At 34.5% G+C, this 24,898-nt stretch overlaps 1 protein-coding gene across 5 annotated transcripts in view; it reads right to left on the reverse strand.

Annotated features, from left to right (window-relative positions):
* The window catches only part of SEMA3A (semaphorin 3A), a 461,093-nt gene that overhangs the window by 102,847 nt on the left and 333,348 nt on the right, over positions 1-24,898 (reverse strand). The window lies entirely within an intron of this gene.

Genomic DNA, 24,898 nt, shown 5'->3' on the forward strand with positions numbered 1-24,898 from the left:
AAAAGGTACCATTACATTACCTTGGAAAAATTTAGTTCTGAGGTCCTTTTCAAAGGATGACCTGGAAAATCTAAAAGCAACTTGGATATAGAAAATCTAGGTGAAGTGTAAAACGCTCTTAACCTTGAGCTCAAGGAATACCTGTATGAATCTGTTATTAATTCCAACTCTCAAAAAATTTAAGCCATCTAAAGTCTGCACATGGATAGAAAAAGTAAATTTTGAGTTTATGGCATTACTAAAATATTGCAGGTATCATGCTCTCAGAGTAGTACCTACGATAGTACATAGTCAAATCTTGTCCGAATTTTACAGGATCATTTAAATACCATATAATGCCAATTGCCAGTGCTATTCATTACTGTGTCATTACAGTTATAATTTAAAAAATGTGTTTCAGCCTCAAAATCTGATATTAGAATTGAACAGTTGGACACTTCTCTTCACAGAATACAAAAAATATTTTTAAAGCATGGATTGTCAAAATGCAAAGGAGGTCCAAATTTGTTGAAAACTGATCACCTAAAAAAAAAAAAAAAAAGAAAGAAACAAAAAGAAAACTGATCACCTAAATTATTTTGGCAAATAAACCAATTTCTGATAAATACTATGTTCTATCTTTAAATTTATATTAAAGGGCATTAAATTATGAGCAAATTACGAGAGATGATATGCAATATACATTTACTTATATTGATTAACATAATTAAATACAAATACAATTAACTGAATAGTAATTTGAGACCATATATCTTTTAAAAATGTCAATATCTTTTAAAAATTGCATATAATAAATGTTAATACAACCAAAATGATGACTGTCCAAATAAAGGATAACCATGACTTCTACATAGTTTAGATTTATTAATATTACTATTTTACATAGTCCATCAAAAGCGATTAAAAGCACTGAAGTTCAAAGAATAATTAATTATTCAGTATTTCAGCTTTAGAATCTTTTCCAGCAAATAATCCTGCCTCTTTCCATGGTAACCTTTGTGGATTACTGTTGCAACATTTATTCCTAAATCCACAGCTAATTCTGTGAAGGCATTATTCTATATACAATACAAGCTACATCTCAAGTGCCATTATAATTAAGTTTAGTTTTGTTGACCTGCTTCAAGTTTCTGCTTGGCTGAGCATCAGTGATCATACAAGTAGTGGGTGTGTGGTAGGCTTAGAAGCACAAATGATTTCAAAGAAATTTTGGCTGTCGTACATTCATTATCGTGACCTTTGAGTCTGGTTTAATTTTGTAAAATCACTGATGGTTTTGCTATGGTTCTTTATTTCTTTACCTCTTTCAAATCTCTAATGGTTATTTATTTATTATTTACTTTCATAATAAATGCTTTAAAAAATTGATTGTAAAAGCCAGAAAAATGATTACCTGGCTGTTTTTTTCCAGATAGTCTTTGAAATCGTTTTTCATTTTTTGAATAAATGACTAAGTAGTTAACAACTAAAACTTTATTTGAAAAATTTAAAATTAGGATAATAAAATAACACAGAAGGAAAATAAGGTGTAATTAATGAATTGTAATTTTGTACTTGCTTCTTTATAAGTTTTCAGTCAGAAATATTTGAAAACAAGATCAATCAGCTCTCTGAGCAGTTGGATCTAGAGAATTAAGAGTAAATGTATTAAAATGTAGGCAAACCCACTTATGCTATGATCTGATCATTCTAATTTTCTATAAATCATAAAATAATTCCAGACACCTATTTTGTTTAGATGTTTCATAACTGATTTGAAATAATAAGGATTGAATGGGGGAAAATTCATTTAGATTATTAAATGGTTAGCAGTAGAAGTGTTGTTGCTCTATGCGGTACTAATAAAAAGTCCTCCCAAAAGAGACAAAACACTTTCTTCAGGAGCTACTTAATGTGGTCCTTAAAACTTAAAATAATAATAATAATAATAATAATAATAATAATAATAATAAATTCAAGCTTAAATTTATACTCCCAGATATGGTATGTATTAGAAATCTAGCTCCCTCTACTTGAAGACACTCAAATTTTGCTAAAGCCAATGTAGTGTATACACATAAGGAAAAATTAAAAATCAGGCAGCTCTCCAGTTGATTAATAAAAAGCCACAACATCCATTTACCTCAAATATCCTAATGCTTAAGTCAACATTTCTGAACATGAGCAAAATAAGGTAGGGTTCTGTTTCCATCAGCCAGTGAATTATTTATTTTTTTATAGTTTCAAGTTTGTATTTAAATTGCAGTTACTTAACACACAGTGTAATATTAATTTCAGGTATAGAATTTAGTGATTCATCACTTACATACAAGTAAGTGAATTATTTTTGTCTTTATAGATATATACTGTCCAATATTCTGAAAATCTACTTGGAAGCTGTTATTCATAGTCATTATACACTGTCAAGATCATGCCATTAGGAAAAGTAAAGTTACAGAATGCTGAAACCTGAAAATTTCATGTAATGTGATGCCTGACGATGTGGGATTCTCCAGGGATATTAAGAATAAAGGATTAGGATATGCCTATATTTGTAAAGGAGGATGCTACATTTGGAATGAGCTATTTTTTGGCAAACTGCATCAATGGACTGTATTTGAAGTTTAGGAGGAGCAAAGGGAGGATGAGAGGGGGTGTTGTAGGAAATGAGAACATAGATGTAGGAGGAGATCATATTACACAGAGCTTTGAACCTGACCATAAAACCTTAGACACTGCTCTGGGGAGAAAATGTAACTGGTGGGCTGGGATGAGGACAGCGAGTAAACAGATGGGAATCCAAAACGGCCACAAAATCAAGAAAGGAGAAAATAAGATAGAGACTAAGGAATATCCTGAATCATGTGCTAAGGTTATGAACCATAAAACAACTGGATGCTGTGTAATTCTGAAATCCTCTTGTAGATAAAAGTCAAGTAATATTTATTTAACAGAGGACAAATACTTACAAAACATGGAATACATCTGCTGAACTATTCATATGATAAAATTAATGTCATCTTAAGCACCCTGTTATATGACTAGGGGTATTTTTTGTATCTTTTTGCCTTTTTGAAAATAAATGAAACCATCCTTCTCCTTTACTATTTTGTATCCCCCTGGCACTTTTGAAAATAAAGGAGGCAAAATGGGAAGATGCCTATGAATGCGGAACCAGGAAGACAGGTTCGTTGGTCAGAGGCTTTGAGGGGTCCAGCGCTCAGGAGCGGGGAAGCACAGGCGCCCCTCCCCTGCGGGTCAGCCTAGATGCTTGCCTTCCCCGTGACTCTGGTCCTTGTCCTTGCCCTTGTTTGGCACATGGTAATTGCTGCAGTCCCCGAAGACAGGGGCCATGGGGGGCAGGGAAGAGGACGGAGCAGGGCTGTTCTTCCAGTTTTCCAGCCCCTATCGCTACTGAGGCTTCTGCGGAGGTGATCCTGGGATCATTTCCAGAACCAGAGGGCGAGCCTCCGAGCCTGCACTGCGGCCCCTGCCACCTGCTCGAGCCAGCCCTCTCGGGCACCAGGCTCAGCGACAGCAGCACAGGTTGGAGCAGAGAGGACGCCGGGCGCGCCCTGGGCGGTGAGCGCACCTGGGCTGGCCTTCAAGGCTCTGCGGCCCTGCAGCGGTGGGCCGGGCCCCCCTCCCCTCCCCTCCCCTCCCCTCCCCGGGCTGCCGTCTCCGTGGGCCACTAACGGAAGCTCTGCTCTTTCACTGTCCTTTGCATATTATATTTATATTCCTCACAAACTGCCGCCCTGCGGTCGATTCTATTTTATTCATTTGAAAGTTAAGGCCCCTGCTCACGCTCCAGGGGGTACGACTAACCATGAACAGAGCTGGGATTTACAATAATTACTCGCATGGCCCAGGTACTGTAACCGAAGATAGTAGGTTCAGCTGTTTGGGTTGTTGCAACATCAAATGTTATGATTTTAAAAATCCACAGCAAAAGAAATGTGGTCTGTGTACTGAGAACACAGTCTGGGAACAAGGGCCATTACTTCTAATCCTGCTCTGCCACAAGCTGTCTTAACTTGTTTCTTCCTATGTTCACAACGGTAACCCGGGCCTGTGGAGCAAATGAGAGACCTTCTCTGAGAAACAACGATAAGTCTTGTGCTTTTTTTTCATAGGATTAATTGGGAAATACATTTTAAACACCTAAAGATAAATTTGGCCAGCTGTACAATTTGCTTTTCCTCCTCACCTACACTCCCTTGAAGTGGATTCCTTTCAGAGCCAAATTTCACATATAATTCATTCTTTACTCAGTTATTCCTTCCACATTAAAACTCACTCTTTCGCTTGAAAGGTCATATTATAAAACACCAACAACTTTCTTGTTCTAACTCTCTTGGGGTTTTGCCAAGGCTTTATTTTGGGGGGGGGGGGTCATTTCTGTTGTTCCTTGATATTTTCATTGAACATGGACATTCTGAGTAACTATTTCAAGGTATGATTTTCTGTTTTGACTTGATCCTGTGTGTGTTCCATCCCTATCCCTATTTCCTGTTTCTTCATCACTTCTCCAGCTTCACCAAAAGTGCTTTTGCTCGGCGTCTTGGGCTTTCCTGTATTTTCTTTTTTCTTAACTATTCCTCAGAACTTCAAAGTCACGACTTCATAATCTATACTTCTTTTCTCCTCCAGCTCAGTACTTGCCTAAGTGACACACTGCTTGGATATCTCTTCTAATCCATAACTTTGACACGGTGGAAACAAAGCACTGCACTTTTTTCCTTAAAAAGTGTCCCTATAGGGGCACCTGGGTGGCTCAGTCAGTTGAGCGTCTGTCTGCATTCAGCTCAGGTCATGATCCCAGAGTTCTGGGGTCAAGCCCTATACCGGGATTCCTCCTCAGTGGGGAATCGGTTTCTCCCTCTCCCTCTGCCTGACACTCTGCCTACTTGTGCTCTTTCTCTCTGTGTCAAATAAATAAAATCTTAAAAAAAAAAAGGAGTGGGGTCCTATAATCAAGTTAATTCTCCTAATTATGCTCCAAATCTTATCACTGAAATCATCATTATTTGTCAAAGCCCAGAACATTGGCTTATCAGTTTCATTTATTCTTTATTATTTACCAATTATCAAATCCCTTTTTTTATCCTTCTACCAAAGTCCTTATATTTTTTTCTTCTACCTTCACCATTCAAATATGGCTGTAATTATGTCAATACCAGACTTCTGCTTAGCTTCCTAGAGGGCTTCTTTGATGCTCTATCCTGTTTTACCAATCACTTTTATCACATACTGCACTAGCACTTGAATATTCTATAAAATCTGCTTTCATCATATTAACTTCCTACTCAACTATATTGAGTAGCTCTTTCTTTTTCATATATATAATTTTCTTTCAAGATTCCTCATAATTTGGCCTCATTCTAGTGCCCAACTTATTTTTTTTCTATTTCCTAATATGCAAAATGATTTATTGAGCATGTTGTCTTCACTATCCAATGAAAGTAGTACATTTGGCATTCATTTCAGGTTTTTGTTTTACTCTTAGTGAAAATATTTCCTTTGCTCTATGCATGTATCCAAGTCCTTTTAGATCATTATCAGAATTTACTTTCAAGTTACTTCATATAGTTACTGTATTAGGAGGTTAGTAATTCTAAAGACCTGCATTCAAATCATGACTCTAGGATTCCCAACATGTATGATTTTGCATTGCTTGTATAACTGCTCTACTTCTCAGTTTTCTCATCCACAGAATAAAAAAAAAAATCCCATCTGCCTATTTAGACTACTGTAGCAATGAAATAAGATAACTAGTTGGCATAGTGTTCGAACATATAATCATTAATTTTTACCATATTCTTAATGATCCTAACTCATGCTTGGAGTTGTAGTTGTGAAGCTGAATAAACATATTCACTAACCACTAACAGTCCTCTGTCACTTAGAGTTTGTAGGGAAGACAGATATTAAACAAATACATATGCAACGTTCCTGCAATTTCCACATCTATTTCTGAGCAACAATATTATATGTGAAACATGATGGTAATTTAATGTAGGTGGGGACTGAGAATGAGGCAGCCAACCGAGGCTTCCCAGAGCAGACATCTAAGTGGAGAACTGAGGCAAAAATTGAAGCTATACAAAAAAAGTATTCAGAAATAACTGAAAAATTGTAGCTTATTGGTGTTATTTTATTGTTACTAAGGTTATTACTATCCTCTTGAAATCTTTCCCAAATACTTTATTCCCATTCACTTCTGTTCTCTGAAACCTATTGCATTATTACATTCTTTGGCCATTGCTGGACTTCTATGTTACTGCATCGCATTTTACATTTATTCATCTGTACCTTACAGGGTCCCTCCCATTTTTGGAAATGATGCCATTCTTGTCTTAACTGCTCTGGAACGAGCTTAAATACTCTTAGGCAAAACATATTCCCAACTGCGGCTTCTGTGGTTCTTTCTACATAGCTGTATTATAATTGGCCATTGTTTTATATGATTTCTATATATGTTATATATGATTTCTTCCCCAAATGCCCATGTAGGTTTGGGAGCAGAGAATATGTCAAACTTATCTTTCAACTACGAATCCGTAATGTTGTTATCATCGTAAAACGAGCACAAAAAGTACTTGTTGAAAATGTTTGTTGACTTAGATTTATGTCTCTAAGTAAAATTCTAAGTTACTTAAGGCAAGATTTCAATTTCAAGTACAATTTTATTTACAACTACCATAATATGGTGCAAATGGTACTGTTTGTATTATATGTTGATAGATTATTTTTTTTTATGTTGATAGATTATAAAGACACATTTCACATTTTAAAGATAACAATATTTTATTATTCTTTGACCATAAAATTTGACATATTTTAAAAAATGGTAAGAAATGCATGGTCCTATTTATTTTTCTCAACCTACTGTCCAACAAAATGAAAATCACTATAATATAAATATTAGTTTGAGAATTCAAAAATAAGACATAATTATCCCTTTGTTAGTGAGAAGCCTTTGTTCTTTTATGCTACTATTTTTTTTAGAAATTAAAACAGTGGAAAAGGGGTTTTAAAGTTATTTGCTTAACTTTTTTGAGCTTATACTAAGAGTAAAATTGGCAATGAAGTAATACTTCTCCTAAGATTCAATGATGAGTCAATTTAGAGCTCTTTGGGAAAAAATGCCATTTGGTGAAAAATTATATGTAAACACTCATCTTAACTCCACTTGCAGAAGAGTCTGTGTACATGTATTGCCATTAGTAGAACTATTACAAATTTTGCCATTTTAAAAAATAAATTGAATCCTTACTGATAGTTAATTATTCAACAAGTGTACTTTTAACTTTGTAGATTAAATCTACAAAAACTTGTCAACTATTAATATTTTAACAAGTACCATGCTGTAAATATTGTTTCAGAGATAAAATACAAAAAGTTTAAAAAATTACCAATCTAAGTGGAATTATAGTTTTGAAGATGCCCATGTAAAAAGTCTGTAACCTTCAGATACTTGACTGAAATGATACATATTTAAATCACATAAAGTTATTTTTTTTAATATTTAAAAAAAATTTTTTATTAGAGAGAGAGAGAGAGAGAGACGCAGAGACACAGGCAGAGGGAGAAACAGGCTCCATGCAGGGAGCCCGATGCAGGACTCGATCCAGGGACTCCAGGATCACGCCCTGGGCCAAAGGCAGATGCTCAACCACTAAGCCACCCAGGTGTGCTAAATCACATAAAGTTATACTATTATTTCAAATTATCAGAACATCTAATAAAAATACAGTAATTGCTTCAAAGTAGTTATTAGCATTTCTTATGGTAAATTACCTACAAGGCTCATTTTACAAATTGAATGCTTCTTTTATAATCATGTAGCTCTAAAGAATGGTGTATATATACATATGTTAATATAGGTTGTATATATATATCTTATATATAAAATTATTTTATATATAAGTATATATATTTATATATACAAACACCTACAATTTAAGTATACTATATATTACTTTAAACATCTAAATTTATTAATTAGAAAGGAAATCTTTTGGTCTTTGAAGCTCAGTATTAAAGGTTATGAAATACCCAGATGAGGCAAAACTTATTTTTAATTTGAATTCTCTAATAGATATATAGACACTAAATAAGTAAGACACTTAAAAAACATTCTTAGGACAATATATTTGAAAATCTCATTATTATTATATTATGAAAGATTTGAAGTTAGGTCTGTCCTATTACAGAAATTATACTAAAGAAATTGTGCTTGTGAATATTTGAAAGATTTGAAGTTTGATTTCATATATTCTCTGAGTAACAAAATAAGACAAACATTACAAAAGATCCTTTTTATTTTATAGGTGTAAATGCCTATAATTCTTGCTAAGAACTTTGTAAGTAAAACCATGGAAGTTCAGGTGCAAAGTCAGGGTATTTGTTATGAAAAAAAAATCAACATGTATGTTTAATAAAACTCTAGGAATTTGACAGAGTGTTAATGGCTGCTCAATCCTGAGATGCCTTCCTTTTCATTTCTGAATACTTACTATTTAATGTTAGCTCCTTAAACAACAGGCAAATAACACAATGTTTGCAGATAATTTGCCTAAATATGTGCAGGAAGAGCCTGCCACATGGCAAAAGCACGTTTTCTCTGCAAGGAGAAAAGATTAAACCCAAATGCAAGGAAAAGGAAACATAGGACACAGAGTCAAACAAACAAATGTAAAATGGCATTTAAGCTTAAACCTAGAAGCAAAGAAAATAAATCAACGTGGGACAAAATCAATTAACTAAGGGCTTTTTTCTATTAAAAACAAGAACATTTAAAATTGGTGCTTTTAAAGTCATAATAACTATGCTGACACTGGAGGTCATTCACTTTACTCAAATTAATAAATATTATCAAGTGTCTAACAGGTGTCAGATGGCTTGCTGTAGAAAAGTGTGTGGAATGATAAAACCAATATGCTCTTACACAAAATATTTTGTATTTCACATCTAATAAGAAGAGAAAAACTCCAAACTAAAATCATGCACTTTATCATCCAGAGGGAAGAGGAGGGGAAGAATCAGACTGAGGAGTATTTAGCATCACAATTCAGAATGTATTCAGCAGAGCGTTTTACTAAGTTGAACACATTTGATCACAGAAGCTCTGAAGTGAAATGATACAGTTAAATGATTTTTCGATCTAACATTGTGGTTAACCCAAACAGAGTTTCTAAAAACTCTGTCAGGCTTAGTGAAAACGGCTTTCCTCTGACCTCATGTTTCAGGCAGGATCCTCCTATCTGTCTCACAGTGAATATCCAGAAGTTTACCCACTTCTTAATAACTCATAAGTAAAGAGCTTACTTCAGTCGTTTTTTAGTCAAAAACATGCAGTGATTTTAATTATGATGCTCTTTTTTTAACCTGCCACGCATGACAAAATTCTGAGATGCTTTATCTAGAATATAAATCAGTACGTTATAAACAGAATTAAATGCCATAATATTACCATGTCCTCTTTCTTTCTAATCATGGACTCGAAGGTGGCATTTTTACATAACACTGAACATTCCACTAAATTTAAAGTCTGATTTCTAGCTAATCCATGGTCTACTCTCTGAGAGTATTAGTGAACTGATGTTTCATGAAGGCCAAATACATGCTGTTCACAGAGAGGGGAGGAAAGGCATTTGAGGAGGGTGGAGGGAAACCTGCTCCTTGTCAAACTGCTCAACCCCTGAAATACCTGATTGTTAAGCAGGTTGTGTCATCTCCTGCCAATTAAATCCTGACGGGGGTAGATGAAAGGTAATTCTTTTACCAAAATAAAATTTGCCTTTATCCTCAGAGAGCTTTAATTCGAAACTCAAACAATGGCACATAGTTTTCTCGTAATGCTACCTTCAGTTATTATTTTTTGTAGTGTGTACATACTTCTGTCTGCCTGCTACTTGTCTCCTTGCCCTCTCACCTTAAAACTCCCACTTCCCTACACTGTCAGGAAAAATGCTGCTGCTGAAGATCACATTGCTTATTATATTTATTGCTTCCTGTGTATTACTCTCCAGGAGCACAATGCAGGGTTTAACATAGATGTTATATTACAAGTGAGAGCACTCAAAGAATCCCTGAGTGTCAATACTCAGAGCACTGAAGTACAAAGGATATTTACTCTATTTTGAACAAAGAGCCCAAAATAGAAATTAATAAATACATTATCATTGTTGTTGTTGCTGCTATTATTGTGCAATAAATCCCATCTTAGCCCTACCTGTGTTATCAAAGTGGATTTCTTCACTCGTTCCTTCCTTCTTTCCTTCCCTTCTGGGCCTCCCTTCCTTCCTTCTTTTCAACCTTACATTAAGTTTGGCCATATTTATTGTCCAACTACTTCTTTCCCTAATTGCTACAAAAAAGGCTCTAGCAGCAGAATAACTTCCAATTGCAGATCTGTGGAAATGTTGTTATGAAATTTTTAAAAAAATATTTATTTATTTTAGGGAGACAGAGAAAGAGAGAGAGAGAGAGAGAGAGAGAGAGAATGCATGAGCAGGAGGGGCAAAAGGAGAGAGAATCTCCAGCAGACTCCCTCATGATGAGCAGGATGCCTGATGGGAGCTTAATCTCAGAGAATAAGACATGAGCCGAAACCAAGAGTTGGTTGCTTAACCTACTGTGCCACCCAGGCACCCCAGTTACTGTGAAAATTTTAATTAAAACTGTTCTCTACTAAGGCCTTATGAATATGAGGGATAAAACAATTATACCAACCAAAAAAATCAAAAGTGTAAAATTGCAGCATAATTGTATGTTAATGAGTATGGATAATTCCTGACACAAAGGTGGTGATCTATGTCAAAAGTATAAAATGACTCATACTAAAATACAGAGTAGCCATGAATTTTTTTAAAGAGGATATTTGGTGTTATTCAAGAGTTCAAACTAGCTGAGGATTTTTATTCATCATTCTAATTTATAGTCTGTGGCTTTTGCCCAGGAAAAAAAAAAAAAAAAAAAGAATAATTAACTCTTGAGAGATAAAGAAACGATCCGTAACAGTTTAGAGTATATGATGTGAATCCTACCTGCAAATATATATTCCATTTCAGACAAATTCTCTAATCACTATCAGAATTTATCAAAATATATGTATCCATGTGTCTGCCTCATTTGTGCTATGAAAGTATATAAAATAGCAGCAATATCTACAGTATAAGAGAAGTGAGGTAAACTAAGGAAGTAATGCATGAGTTGAGATCAGAAGGATGAGATGGATTTATTAAAGTTAGTATCAGGGGAAAGATCCATCTAGGAAATAGAAACCATAAGCACAAAGACCTAGAAGAAGAGAAACAGGGAATATAAAAGAACTGAAAAAAAAAAAAAAACCCAAAAACTCCAGAGTGTCAGGACAGGGTAAGGGGAAAGTGGCCCAAACCAGGAAACAGAGCTGGGAAGGACCAAGACCAAAAAAGTAGATTTCCCTAAGTGCTGGGGTTACAAGAAAGCAAGAAAAATGTCTTAGAAAGCTACCATTCGCTTTGTAAGAAGCTTGCTCTGCTTCAGTGTGGAAACCTGATTGGACAGCCCACGTGGTAGAAGAGAGGAAGAAGTAAGATTGGAGTGTCATCTCATCGAGGGAAACCAGATGTCATTTCCATCTCTGGTCTGGTGTCCAGCAGTAAAGTCGACTTAGTCTATTATGTACAGGCATGACCTGTGAGAGGCAAAGAGCTTTCTGCATTTACTAAATACTTTCTCATTACACATCTAAGATTGTGGCTTCTTGCCATTTTTTGCCCACGATTCACTTTCAAGAGTTCCTTCATTACTATTTCTTAAGAATTTATGGTAAGGTTCCAATGTCATTATTTAGTCCACTTGTGTTCCAGACTAGTGTTATGTGGACATGAGAGAATGTCATATACATGCATGTCATCCACTAGATGCAAGTTTGGGAACAGCTGTTGTATCATCCAGAATCGTTAAAAATACCAAGTTACAGGATAGTGGAATCTATACCTATAACAGCATAATACGATAGCAAGTCTAAAAAGAAAACCTGCCAGGAACAACACTCTTTGGGATACAAAATCTCAAGAACTTTCTGATAAATGTCTTTGCCTCAATAATAGTTGAATGATGGACAATGTCCAGGCAGATTACACCTGTAAACAGAATGGATCTGTTTTAAAACAATCACTTTTCCCATAACAGGCAGTTATTCCTTATTTTAAACAGAAAATAAACTAAAGACTGTATTTTTAGATACATGTTCAGGCAGTCTAAATTGACCTTTGCTCCTTATATTACACCTGTACAATTTTTTCTAAGATATTGCCATCCCTATGGATAGAAACACACAGATACATACAATTTAGATTTTATGTAGCTTTATATTTAAAAGTCATATATAGAGATATGCACCATTACATACATTTTTCCCAATGATAACATTTGTGGAGAACTCACTATAGGAATTATGCATACTTTAAATATAAATCAAACTACATTTATTGTAGTATCTTTTTTCTAGATCTGACCTTATCTCTTTGGACCTATCCAGGTCTGTGACTATAAATAACTTTGTTTCTGCATTTTATCTTTTACTTTTCTCATGTTTATGTCAACACTCAACTAGTCTCCACCCTGTTCATTAAACTTTTTTTTCCAACAGATGTTGCTTTTTCTCCCCTCTTACCCTTTCATGTTATCCAGGAAAGATCAAAGCATTTAGCCATTCTTGTCCATTGTATGCAGAGGTGTGTGGGTGAAATTTTGCATGATGCTGTGTTCTGGTTGCTTTCCTAATGTTTTCAATTATTTTCTTTGATAATAGTTGATATGTGTTGACTGCTTCAACTAATAGAAATCATCTCAAATCCGGCTACTTTTTGAGAATAAAGGTAAATAATGTAAAGTACTGAAACAACATTCAAATTTTACCTAGTCTGAAGAGGTAATTGACTCATTTTCCATAAGTAAATATTACTTTGTAAAAGAAATGATGTGATTTTTCTCTGAAATTACATGATGTTGCTTATAATCAGACCACAAACTCCTAGAGAAAGTAAAAGATGACTATATTTTTAAAAATAATTATCTGAGATTATTTATTCACTTAATTTTGGAGGAAAAAACCTTTCATAAACAGTTTGACATACATGGAAAATTCTGTCTTTCATGTTTTTTCTGCATGGTTGGCAGCGAGAGTGAAGGCAATGCCCTGAAATGAAAGGACTCTGAATCAGCTGTTAGGAGAACTGAATTTAAGTTCAGCTTTTACCACTAAATGGCCACAAGATTTTAGAATACTACTTAAGCAATATTTTGTAAATATGCATTTTTGAGCACAAATTATATGGAAATTGTGGTCACAGTTTAGTTCTGGACATACATTTTTCTTTGTAAAATTTTTTAAAGTGAGATATTAGATATTGCTGAGCTTTCTGTTGAGTACAGTACTGGCCTGATGCGGTTAGGTACACATCAAGTTTTCCAACTTAATTTTTTCTACTGAAATCTTCCGGATCAAAATATTTTCCTAAGCAGCATAGGTGAAAAATACTTTTAATTTCTGTCTTGAGAGATTAAAAAAGTTTTCAGACTGGTAAGTGCAAGATAGGAAAGTAAATATGATTATTATTTTTTATTTTTTTGTCGTTCATACAGCAAACACATCATTTCTTTTTGGTCTTTCATTTTACCTGAAGTTGATTTTAATCCAAATATTGGAAACTACTGATTGCCTCTGACATATTTTCTAAACAAGGTTATGTCAATTCACTTCTAGTTTTCGGGACATTTGCGTTGTAAAAATGGTTATATTTTTCTTACCATTTACACAATCTTTTCCTAGAAATCTGTCAGGTAAGTTATATACCCTATCCTGAGGGGGGGGGGGGGGAGATTTTTACATATGTTTAAGAGACTGTAATTTTAGCTGGAATTTTTAATAAATTCCATATTCCTATTAGCAAAAATTTGATATAGTGTCAAAGGCACTACCTAGAATTGCTATCTAATATGACATAAGACAAAGAAAAGGTATTCCTTACTGCAAACCTAACATTTGCCTCCAAGATTTAGGCCAGCAAAGGGCAAGGAAATGTGGGACACTAAACATCCATCTTTTCCAGGTTAAGCAATTTAAATATGAGGTAAGACAGCTATTAAATGCCAAATAAATGTAAATCAAAAGAAAAGTTTGCCAGGATGAAAGCACTTAAAAGGAGGTTGAACCCTGGCATGTATACAAAACCCCATTTGCAACATTAGAGAGATTCAGATGGTTAGCCTCTGCAGAAAGCTTTGTGATCATCTCAAGTGAGGTAACTTGCTAAAATAGAAGCTAGCTCTGTACTTAATCACTAACCTATTTTCTTAAGTGAATATGCATAATGCATATTAGGTAAGTATTTTTTTATCACACGAGAAATCTTGAAGTGTGAAAATTTTGTGGACACCAATTTAATGCCATTTCAGTGGCAGCAAAAGTCACACAATGAATCAGTGACAGACCTGTGAATTGATTTTAGATCCCATTAGACTCTCTTTTTAACCACTCAGCAATTCCTGAGATGGCTTTCAGTGACCAAAGATGCAAAATTGAATTAAAATGTCAGACTGGAAAATAAAAATAAAATAAAAATGGAAAGTAGTCATTCTATACAGTTTGATTTCTGACAATTTGAAACAATGTATTTCTTGCATGTAAATGTACAAATTTCAAAGCTGTACTTAGTCACTGATACCACATTCTCTATTTCTTATATAGGAATAGATTTAAGTTACTATAGCAAAGAGTAAAATATGCAAAGATACAAATAATTGTGTTAATTAAAATTTCAAGGCCTATGCCATTCAATTTTTTAGGCAATGATTAAAGGATGCCTCTTCATATAGATACACATTTTTCTAAATGCATTTGTTCTAGCTGGAATTTCTAAATACTCTTAAGTACAAAATTAAATTTGAGTAAAAAAATGTAGCTTTTTTCAAATATATTAATATTTAAATATCTTCATAAGCAGAAATAGCTTGATAAGGTCCATTTATATTAGGAAACATGGAATAAGGACTGACAGTTTTCTGTCCTCTGATAATCTGTATGCCATATAAAATTACATACTTTCTGTTTATTAGAGAATCTAGAATTCTAAATATATCAGCATGCAGACTTCAATGTTCTTGAAATAGTACATAATCAAAATAAAAAGAAAAAGTAAAGGGACATGTTTTACTGCTAACTTTAAATGAGAGTTGCATAACTCATTTTATTTTTTTCTATCTTAAGCGTTCTATTTAAAATATATTGCTATTACTGCTACAGATTCTGAGTTTCCCTTTTGGGTAAAAAGAGAGTTACAACTCTCCTGGATTATAAAACATTCCCACTCTCCTGTGTGTCTGAGTGGAAGCACGAGTAGGTACTTTTTGCTTATCTTTGCTCAATATCTGTCTAGATTATATAGAGAATTGGTAGAAACAGAAAGTGTTTCTGTGAGCTACCCTAGCACTTCTTTTGCTGAAACGTGACCACCTGATTACACTATTACCATATCCTTTAAAGGACTCTTAATTTGCCAATGCCATACAATTTTACCCAGCTGACAGCCACTGTCACATTTTTAATACAAAGAACTTAATGTTTCTTTGAAGAATGTTCCTAATAATACAACTTGTAATTCATTTTACTTGAAATTCAATGTTTTGAGAGTGTTTACAGCTGAGTGTTAATGAACACATAGTACATGTTGCTGAATAGAGCAGATTTTCTTTCTGTTTTATGGCTTAAGAATATTCTGTTGTATGTATCTAGCACATTTTCTTTATTCATTCATCTGTAGATGGATATTTAGGTTGTTTCTATATCTTAACTATTGAGAAGAATGCTGGAGTTAATCTGAAGGATATTATGCTAAGTAAAATAGCCATCACAGAATGACAAATGCTCGATGATTCCACTTAAATCAGGAATCTAAAATAGTCAAAGTCACAGAAAGAATGGTGGTTGCCAAGGGCTGTGGGTGGGGAAAATGGGGAATTGAGCAGTAGCTCAATAATTTCAGTTATGCAAGATGACAAAATTCCATAGATGACCTCTACAACATTGTGCCTATGGTTAACAATACTGAATCATGTGCTTAAAAAGGTACCAAGAGAGTAGATCTTGTGTTAACTATTCTTATGTCAATAAAAAAACTAAAACCAAAAAGATGTAGCACCATTCCTATAAGAAGTGATACAATATCTAACATCAAGATTTATGTCACCAGAAAGGCCACATGTTATGATGGTTATGACAACAAGATTTACTAGTTGTGTGATGATATACGTATATGGTTGAACCACTCTGAAACTTCATTTTCTAAATTGAACAATGGAGACAATACTTCCATCACAGAGTTGTGAAAATCAAATGCCATAATATTGACCAAGCCATCAAGCATCTCAATAATGACAGCCATTAATAGTAATAAAAATAATGAGAAAATCATGGGGAGTAGTTATAGCAGGAAAGATCCTGAACAGAATAACGAAGGATAAATCAATGATATTTTCAAAACAACTTCAGAGAATTGGTATAAGCTATAATGTAATAATGAGATTAAAAATAAGTCCAGATTTTCATTAAAATCACTTTCTAAATACTATATATTTTATCTTATTTCTTTGTTAGTTGTTTTTGTTTGTTTTTCATTTTTATTTTTTAAACAAAGTGTGTTTGAACTGCTTTTACATATGCATTACACAAAATAGCATTCTCTGGATTTACAAGCTTGGAGAAATCATGCTTTTGTGATACACTGTGGGTGAGAAATTCACATAAGTTTGCATATGATAGCTTAATGTTTTATGCACAACATAAATTCAGCTTATTTGTAGACTTAGAAGTGAAAATTGAGTGTGCATGGACCACAATATGCTATAACACATGTCTGCCTAATTATCACAAAAGAATTGGGAAACCATTTTTTCATTAGAATTTAAACATTGTTCTCTTTTCAGCTGCAGTTCACCTAGTGGCTTATGATATTTAGATATTATTTTATTCTTGTTTTCCTATGAGAATTTTAAATATTATTCAGTATCTTTCACTCAATATTAGTTCAGGTTTCATTATATCACACTACTCAATGTTTGCCACAGTCTCAAAATGGACATATCTACATGTCCATTCATCTCCCAGTACCCCCACCCATTTACATTTATATCAAAAATATGTTTACACAAAAATATGTTTAAAAATCAATCATGGCAATAATAGTAGCCTTTTCTTAAAATTTGTATTGCTCTTGACTAACTTCCCCAAACTCAAGTTGATCCTAATTTTCCAGCCTCCTTTTCTGAAACCACTACACTCTATGCACACTTTGCCATTTTCCCATTTATGACTTTGTCCTTTTATTCATCCTTCTACTCTTCACTATGTCCCACATCCGTCAATACTTCATCCACTTGTCTAAATCCAGCTAAAATATGAATGCCTTTGTTCACTTCATGAATTTCTCTTATTTACAGTCATCACCTTGTTGAAAGAAGGCTTACATCAAGTATTTTTGAAACATAATACAACACAAAAATCTCTAATTTAATCCCTTAAAAAGTAGAATTAATGATTTCATCCTTTCTTTCCCACTGTATGTTGCTGGTGCTTCCTTTTAAAGGAACAGGTTGTAGATTCAGACACAAACCACTGAATAGGATGCTTGCCTCAGGTACAATACAAGATACTCATGAAAACCTTAATTTTCTCAATAGTACAATGAGACTCTAAAAGTATCTAGCTTATCAGATTTTGTGAAAACTGAAAGAGGTAACACATGTGAAGCAGCCATCGCAGGCCACATGTTTATTGCTCAATAACTGTTTGCTGTTGGGAGTATAACTGCTGTTATTACTGATGTTTTCACTATGTCGAAGTTAGGTATTTGATATATATATATATGTTAACTCTTTGGAGGTAGACATTTGTATTTATATTCCTCACCATTACTTTTAAAATCTTGCTTAGGAAAAATGTTTCCTATATTTTATTAAAGTCAGTTTTATCTCTATTGAATAGTCTGAATACAGATTTCATCTAAGATCATGTGGGCATTGATTGTAGCAAGCGAGCAGAACTGTAGCTACAATTCTAAAAAACCTAAGACATAAATGTTAAGCCTCCATTATTTTCTAGTATACCATCAAATTTATTTAATAAGTAAAACTTTTATTCCAGAAGTCCTGGTTTTCTCATTATGTCTTTCCTTTTCACCTCAGTGCTATTCTCATCACCTCATGCTGATTCTCATCACCAGCCTTTGTTATTTCTACTTCCCCAGCTCTCATCCTGTCCAAATTGACCACATGTGTTATGTCTGGAGCAGCTGAGATCCATGAGGAGCCCTAGAGCAGGGGACATTACACTAGGGCAAGCAGAGTGTCCTCAGATGTGAACATAGGGAACAGGGAATGCTATCTGCTTAAAAACTACCACAAGGTAACCTCTTAGTGTGCTGTCAGGGTTTTCTTCCATCATTTTATTCTCTAAAAGTAAGTAAATTTGTGAAATTAAAAAAAAATAATAAAAGTAAGTAAATTTGTGAAATTAAAAAAATAATAATAAAAGTAAGTAAATTTGTGAAATTACATGTTATTCATGATCGAAATTAAGTACTAACAAAACCACAAAAAAAAATTAAAATTAGCAATAGTGGGATGTCTGGGTGGCTCAGCGGTTTAGCAACTGTCTTGGGCCCAGGGCGTGATCCTGGAGTCCCCAGATCCAGTCCCACATCAGGCTCCCTGTAGGGAGCCTGCTTCTCCCTCTGCCTGTGAGTCTCTGCCTCTCTCTCTGTGTCTCTCATGAATAAATAAATAAAATATTTTTTAAAAGTTAGCAATAGTAATGCAATGATATTGTGTATTCTAAACACAGCAATGATAATGATATTGTGTATTCTAAAAACTAAGTACCTTCTTGCAATATGAACATGGTTCTAGTGTCCAGAAGTTATGAATTTTGGGCCTAGTAGTTCAACCTTCCTCTGTGCTCTGGAATGCTTTAATTTTCTAACCCCTTTTTCTCTATATCAGCTACAGCAAAATCTTCCTCCATATAACCTATGACCTTACTTTGGCCTATTCTTGGCCTATTCTTGATACTTGCATATCAAGTCAAGTTTTGTTTCTTTCTCATTAGCCCAAGAACATTAAAGGATTGCTCTTGGCACTCACATCATCATAATACTCAAGCAAGCAAAGAAACTAAAATCTTAAGGTTTTATATGATTATGAAGTAGTTATCCAAATAATTTACTTATAATAATGTACTTATATTATTTTTCTCAGATTGTCGTCAAAGTGAGCCATCTGCAACAAATCTACTGATGCCCTTTTGAAACATATTGCAAGAGAAGGCAAATATATTCTGATCTGTGGAAATTCACCCAAGTCTATTCTTTTTCTTAAGTTTCAAATACATCAAACTAACATATTTTCTCACCTGTATATCCAACCTGTATTCCAACTATCTTAAAGTTTGGTTACAAAGAAAATAATTTAGATGAAGAGACAAAGAGATAAAAGAAGAAAAACACAAACCCATCAAGGGCAAAGAAAGGGTCATAATGGAGGAAGGAGAATGGAACAGAAGATGAAAATGGGCCAGGGAGGTAAACAGGTAATGGGGTTTAGTACTACTCTCTATGTTTCTTATAAAATGTAATATTGGTAATGAATAAATTATAGTTTTTATGGATAGAAATTTCCCCATAAAATAGATTATCTGAGGAATGAGTAGGATCAATAAAAAAAAGGCATGAGGAGAAAGAGGAACTTGGGTAGTATACACCTCCAGTGATAAGCTAGATCCAGTAAATGTAAGGTCTTAGATCCAAACTACCTATTGAGAGTTCATGAGAAAAGACATATTTTGATTAATATGCCATATAGAGTCAGTCCTTATATCTATAGTGATTGTGAATGAAGAAGATGCCATTCAGAAACTGAGTACCATATATGATAAAGACTTTTAGTAAGTAACTGATAATGATATTGCCCCAATATGGATGGCCTTTAGAAAACTACTTAATTGTGTCCAAATTATATTTCTGGCAATAGGTGAACCAGATCTGATAAAACGAGAAAATAAAAATCCTACAAGTTAAAAACTGAATACTAACATTTCCATTTTTATCTGGCATTGTTCTTAGGACTAAAACGTAGTGAAATATTGTGAGGAAAAAAACTTTTTACAACAGAACCAAATAAGTGGTAGAGGATAAAAGAATATTAATATCATAATTATGGTGTTTTCATAGCAAATATTTAGAGCAAACAAGTCAAAAAATAAAATGGGGATTTGAAACATTTTAAATAGGGTGTGGGGAATTTCTGGCACTCTCTCACTCTTTCTTTTTTGTACCATTTGTGAACATTTTTTTTTCTTTTCTAGTTTTGTTTCTAATCATAACTTAGGTCTGCCTGCTATCTCACTTAGCTGCTAGTTCTATTACTTTTGAAAAACTGTCTTACTGCTAATATTTAGAGTTTAGAATGTTAATAGCTCATGAAAAATACATTGCTGAGCTGTTCAGTTCACTCAGAATTTATGAATTATGATGCTTTTTCTCAAATGCAAACATCAGAGTATTTTAAAATTTAATTTGCAATATAACTGGTGGTGTCATTTATTCAGGATGGTAACTTACACAAGTCCACCTTCCAAAGTGATTGAAGTATTGAAAGATTAAGAAAGAAAAACCTAGAAACCATTATGGACTTGCTCTAACCACATTTTGCTCAGCCAGTAGTGCAAATGAGGAGCACACTGCCTCTGGTAGAAGTAATGAGTGGTCAGGAAGAAATCTCCAAGGAATCCTGACTTTTCCCACTTCGGTTAGCCTAGTACAAAGTTAATTCAGACTCCAATGTATGATCTAAGAAAGATGGAAAGATGTTACCTGCTCATTGTTTTACCAAGATCTCTAAATTTCTCAGCTTTAGTATTTCCTCTTAGAAACCAACTTGGATTCTGTTGGGGTAAATAGCCTAATGCATTGAGAGAGATGACTCAATTAGAAAAGGTTAGATTAGATGTATAAATTAGTCAACAGAGCACTACCTTGGCCTTGGAGATGGTAACTAAGAGCATTTGATTCAAAATTTTGCATAAAAGCAAAGTCTTATTCTTAGTGGAAGGGAAGAACCAGACAAAACATTTTCTTTTGTACCTAGATATATTGGTTGTCATTGTGGAAATGACCTTGGAGATAGCCATTAAGTTTCATTGCATTTCTTAATGTCCCTTTGGTTCTATCATAAATTGAGATCATGACATTATGAGAGTATTTATAGAGTTAATATTTTCCAGCTCTCATCCTAGTCCATCTTTCTTTAGATTTCCTGCCCAGTATATAGAAAAGGCCCATTTGGAATTTGAGAAAACATCCAGAGACTTTTTTGAAAAGCTATACTCCTCCTAAATTCATACATTTTTTTATTAACAGATGTAAATTTGAAGGGGAAATACCATATACTATAAGCCATTTGGGAATATTCTGTCTCGTAAGGATGACTTACGCTTTTCATTTGAATGGCATAGATGCAGAGAGCTTAAATTCAAAACTCATCTGTACTCTAGTTCTGAATCATTCCTTCCGTGAACTCTGCATGCATTTTTATGATAAACACACACATGTGTATAAAGTATGTGACCTCACTGTCAGTTATCTGCAGTGTCAAGTACCATTGGCAAATACCCAAGAATTGATTGACACATATCTTATAGAACTGGAGTTAATTAATAGGTCTACCAATTCCCAATTGTACTACAGGAAACAGAAAATCTGTTTAATACAGTAATCAATGACATACTGTGTGTGGTCAGAAGACATTCACTATATGGCAAAAGTAGATTTTGAAATACAGTATTCAGAAACATAAATACTGCTATTAAAATACTAGGAGGCGAAATTAAGGTCTACTGTCATAACAGGAAGACTAGGCAAGAGTTTTCTCTTTTTTTGGCAAACTGTTTTTATTTATTTATTTATTTATTTATTTATTTATTTATTTAAAGATTTTATTTATTTAATCATGAGAGAAGGGAGAGAGAGAGAGAGAGAGACAGAGGCAAAGGCAGAGGGAGAAGCAGGCTCCATGCAGGGAGCCTGATGTGGGACTTGATCCCGGGTCTCCAGGATCATACCCTGGGCCGGAGACAGTGCTAATCCACTGAGCCACCTGGGCTGCCCTGTTTATCATTATTTTTTTTTTTTTTTGTTTATCATTATTTAAAGGAACTGTTAATTTCCTCCTACAAGATCTGTGGCTACTAAATGATAAAGGGATTCTTGAATTGCTTCTAACGTGATGTCTTTATTTCTGTGGCTTTCAGTCATCTGAAATGGTAAGTCCATAATATAATTTTGTAGCAATGAGTTTTCAACAATTTGGTGAACTCAATGTAAGACACCGAGTTATTTTAAAGAAATAACACTGCAAAGAGAAATTTGAAGGTTAAAATGTCTTCAAAGGCCATGGTAAAGGTGAAAAGCAGAATTTTGCATGTAATAAAATCATCTGTAATACGTAAAGGCAGAACACAGTTTAAAAAGGGTACTATTTCATTATTTTATGTAGTGTGAGGCAGGTAACAGCAATGTACTAGTGCTACTTATAAACTAAGTAGAACATAAGACAGAGTTATGCCCGTGTTCTATATGAAAAGTCATCCCTGTACATAAAAGTTTGAAAATTCAAACTTCATGAGAATGAATCCGAAAATCATAGCCTCAAGTACTCTTCATTGTTATACGTTGTTATATGTTCCTCTTCCAGTCTTTCCATGACTGTCATTCTTTTCCTACATGCATAACTGTCTAAATCCAAGGGTAGGATTTTAAGTAACAGTATAGATTAACTTAAAACAGATTCTCTAAGACACGTTAAGCATTTGAAAATTAAATTTTATGTTGTCTAGACAAGCTATCTTGATAATATCTTTTCCAGAATTTCCTAGATTGACTGTCTAGACTGCCCCAAATTCCACCAGATGATTGCATAATCATCTTCCATCTGACCCCCTAAAGAGTCTGGAACAGTATTTCCCAATATATAGCTGCCATGCAAATTAAGGCCATTGAGCTTCTGAAGGAGGACCTCTCTCAAAAGCTCTGAATTTCAGAATTTCAGGAAAATATTTGTATACCAATAATCTTACCTCAAAGGAAATTAGAAGGGAAGCTTCATTTATTTATTTCAGTGGAAAAAATGGCTTCCTCCAATTTCCTGGGTAAATGGCTTGGCTCTAGAACCTGTACCTCTCCTTTCCCCTGCCCACCCACGAGGGAGCAATGAATAGTTGATGAGTTATAAAAGGAATATGCTGTGAACTCTACTAAATAGGAAATTCAAAAAGATTTTTAAGAAACCAATATTTTGGGGGAAATGATAAAAATACAGGAACAAAGCATGGTATTTTAATTTAAATGGCCATCAAGATCATCGAAGCTTTGAATTTTAAAATGAAGGAAACTAAGATAACTGCAGAATCATCTGTTAAAAAAAAATAAGAGCCCAGTGCAATAATTTATAACATCTGATGAAAAGTGACAAGGTAACACTAACATGAAAGACAGCAACAGTCTGAGATGCAGATTTACATTTTAAAAATGATAACTGACATTTTTTCAGTACCTACTACGTATTAGACAATGTGAAACTCTCTCAACAACCATATATAAATGGAGACACAAAGAAAGTAAGTGGCTTGTTCCGGATCAAGCATCTGGTCTCAACTGAGGTCAGACGAAAGCCCTGCACTCTGCGACAGAGGACATGTGTTTAACAATGATGGGATTAGAAATCCTTGAGTTTCTATAACAAAAAATGTCAGCGGGTCATGCCCTTACTAGGAGGATTGGAAGGCAGTTGGAGTCCACCTCACTTACAATATAGGGACACTGGAGATCAAAGGGTTATTTTTTCAGTTTTGTTTTATATACTATGAGACAAAGTCTCAGAGAGGTTAAGGAATTTCTCCAGCGCTTCAGACCTAGTGAGTCGTAGGACAAGATCAGAAGCCAGATGCAACTCCGCGGCCCATGTCTTTTCTATTAACCAGCGCCAGGCGCTCAGCTCTCCTGATCCCACTGCCCTTGACAGCACAGTCTCTAACCGATGGGAAAGAGGTTCTCTAGAGGCTTCTTCAGAATACAGGACAGTGGGGCAGTTGGCCTCGCCCGAATCTGGGGGGTGCCTGACTATAGGAGTCGCTGAAGCCAAAGCACACAGGGAGAGCTTTATCCAGGAGGTGCTAAAACGTTAAGCTCACAGAGTCTCCTGGACCATGTGCAGGAAATTATTTCTAACTTTATCAGTATGAAACAAGGAATTTAGGTGGAATTGCCCTTCCTCAAAGTGAGTTTTTACTTAAAACTCTTGGGTTCTGAAGCAAGTGTGCTATGCAGGCTTGTGTGGGAGAGGAGGAGGAGGGTGCAGCAGGGAGAGGCTCATGAGGGGCAAATGGGCACCAGTGACACCTTAGTCTTTCCAGGATCATTGATCCAGTAATAGCAATTGTGTGTAGTCTAGAAACCACATAGTCTCCAAGGTGTCTCCTTATACAAAGAAGTTAGGGCACACACACACACACACACACACACACACACACACAAAAGAAGTTAGGGCACAAACTGTTTTGATTTCTAAACCTTTGGGTTGAAAACATATTTTTGTATTACTTTGGGTACCTTAAGAAAATTTAGGGAGAGAATCTATAAAGAAGTGGCTAACATGTAAATTAGATTTTATCTTTAGGATTTCAGAATTATTTGGGGAACGAATCCTTTATTCGTTGACTATTTCTGAATTCCAACTTGAAACAAAATTCTGCCACAAATTATTTTCTCCCATGAATGCTTTTGTTCTTCTTGGCACTTTGTGCCAAAAAATTATA

This window comes from Vulpes lagopus, chromosome 11 (assembly GCF_018345385.1).
Source record: "Vulpes lagopus strain Blue_001 chromosome 11, ASM1834538v1, whole genome shotgun sequence".
In the NCBI taxonomy this organism is placed as follows: Eukaryota; Metazoa; Chordata; class Mammalia; order Carnivora; family Canidae; genus Vulpes; species Vulpes lagopus.